This window comes from Cryptomeria japonica, chromosome 5 (genome assembly GCF_030272615.1).
Source record: "Cryptomeria japonica chromosome 5, Sugi_1.0, whole genome shotgun sequence".
NCBI lineage: Eukaryota > Viridiplantae > Streptophyta > Pinopsida > Cupressales > Cupressaceae > Cryptomeria > Cryptomeria japonica.
This window is the reverse complement of record NC_081409.1, coordinates 248,141,933-248,144,779: the sequence shown is the minus strand read 5'-3', so window position 1 is coordinate 248,144,779 and position 2,847 is coordinate 248,141,933. Positions and strand designations below refer to the sequence as shown.

Below are 2,847 nucleotides of genomic sequence, written 5' to 3'. Positions count from 1 at the left end.
AAATTTATACACAGATTAATCAAATCAATATAATAAAAAAATATTTCTAAAATATTTATAACATATATAAATATTATAAAAACAACTAAAGATATTTCTAAATTTTATCAAATAATTAAAAAAAAAGTTGAAATAATCTAACAAATAATAATGCCTCATTAAAATATCATACAACACTATTCCAAACTATTACATGTACTATTACAAAATATTACATGTATTATTACATTTTGTTAAAAAATAGCTTATTATCAGCAAATATATAAATATTATAAAAATAACTCAAAATTTTTCCTCACTTTAATAATTAGAAAAACAGTTCAAAATATTTTTAAACTTTAAAACTGAAATAATCTGAATCAGTAATGCCTAAAATATTCATACCGCAAACGATTAAATTCTGGTGCACCTTTCAACTTTCAATCCAAAATAATCAAATACCAAAATAACCAACAAAAATGGAAATTACAATCGCCCCCACAAAAATGGAAATTTCATTTATTTTCACCTTGAAAAAACTTAGGTCAGTTACTGAAACCAAGGAAACCTCCACTCTATTTGCTCTGTCTCATTCATTGTAAATGATCAGAGATGACGTACTTTCGAATTCTCCATTAAAAGGAAGTTAAGTCCATAACTCTGTCAAGCCGCTGCTGTTCTAGCAATGACCTCACGAATAAACCACTCAATATTCTTATCAGAAGACCCACCTTTCATCATTGCTTCCTTTGCTAATGTCTTCCATTTCAAAGCATTCTTCCTCAATTCCACACCATCTTCACTTTCCATAACTGTCTTAATAGATTTCTCCAGCTCATCTCTCCCAACCAACCCATGTGCTGTTTTATTCAATCTTATGCCGGTCTTCCACACCTCTTCAATATACTTAGAATTAGTTGTTTGATCGCTCCATTGAGAAATAGTTATGATAGGTAATCCTGAGCTGAGGCTCTCTAATGTAGAATTCCATCCACAGTGTGTAACAAACATACCCACAGAAGGATGATTAAGAACTGCCATCTGTGGACACCATGACACAACTAGCCCTTGATCAATAGTATCCTCAAGGAAACCCTTTAAAAAATCATCTACATTGTTCTGATCAGGACGAATCACCCACAAAAAGGAATGCCTACTAGCCTTCAACCCAAGGGCTATTTCTATGATCTGCTCTTTGGAAAGGACAGCTACACTACCAAAGGAAACGTATACAACAGTTGAGGCTTCCTTTGTGTTAAGCCAGTCTATACAATTTTCTGCTTTCCAAAGATGTATGCCAACGTCTTGGTCTTGTGGATTGTTTCCATCTAGGAAAGCCGAGGGAACAAGAGGGCCTACAGTTCGGATTGGAATTAGTGAACTCATGGATTGAATCTCTGTTATTTCTAGTTCATTGAAGGAGTTGCCCAGGATCCATGTGGCCTGGGAAATGGTACTAAATTGGTTCATCACCAGTCGCAACACTTGCTCATCGGGATTTGAAGGCTGTAGAAAGGATGGCAAGTCTGATTGGCATAGCTGTGGAAGCCCTGGTATTTCTATCACATCTCTCACATTCTCTGCTTCATCTTTTGCTTTCACTAAACACCAAAATTATAATAGAGTGAAAATCAATATAAAAAATTAAGAAAACAGAGAAACATAACTAATAAATAGCAGGAGCAAATTTTCCAATTTTAGTATGACCCATATCTGATTACAGCATTCCATTTTTCGAGCTTACCGACCCCTTTACAAATTCTTTTGAAAGAATTTATTATTAAACAGAATCATTTTCAGCTCTCAATTACTTAAGCATATAAGTGTTGATAAATTATGGAAAAAAGTTGATGCTAGTGTAAACAGCAACGAGCTTACATCTATATATGGACATTACTATATCCTAACAAAACAAAAACAGTAAAATAATCAACAAAATCTAAAATGGGAGATATTTTTTTACAGAAATATAAATTATGAAGTTGGAGTAATATTTGGATGGGTGATCTATGGAAAAGGTTTAATGCTTCACTTTTAAGCGTATTATTTATTTTCATGAAAAGATTCTTTTTAACCATTATTAATGACTCAAATACACAATTGAATTAATAACAATATGCAAATAATCTGATAATATTTAGATAAAGATAAACTTACCCATTCCTGTGTAGAAATGATGATAGATAGAAAAAACTGCACATGACTGCGTCCAGAAAAACGCTGAAGGAACATTAAACTTGTTAGCGATATCAGGCACCCAGTTGAGCAGAGAATCGTAGACTATACAAGAGATTGTATCACCTTGAGAATTGAGACTCTCTATCACTCGTTCGAATATAAGACCTCCCACCTTTTTCAACAAGTCAATCCTCATGTCTACATCATTCGTCTCCTCACAATCAGGAAAAAGCCCATCTGAGATTGTTTCAAGTCTGATATTCTGCAAAGTAGTAGTCACATGAAGACCAGCCCCCTCCTGAGCTTGTATTATTCGCTCTCTAACTCTCTCTGTGGAGATGAAGGTCACTTGGAAGTTTCTGTAGGCAAGCCTTTGGCAAACTCCATTAATGGATTCATATGACCCTGGCCTGGGCAGGGAAACACCACTACATGGGGCCGCTGAATCCATTTTTGCTCACCCAATGACCCCATCTTTGAAAGCAACTCAACATTCAATGGCCCTTTTTAAAATACTACACAATAAACGGTAGCCTTCAAACTAGAATTAAATAGGAGAATGTAAAACATTCACGACCTCAAAGATGGCACGTTATTTATTACTTAATTCAAAATGAAAAACACGTTGTCAACTTGATATGTACCTGTATCAGCTTTTTCTTTCTATTTATGTACTGGTATTCAGCGTTT

General features: G+C 34.1%; 1 pseudogene; it reads right to left on the bottom strand.

Moving 5' to 3' along the window:
- Positions 1–642: 642 nt before the first annotated feature.
- On the bottom strand, positions 643–2,631 carry LOC131051413 (UDP-glycosyltransferase 74E1-like; annotated as a pseudogene).
- Positions 2,632–2,847: the final 216 nt, after the last annotated feature.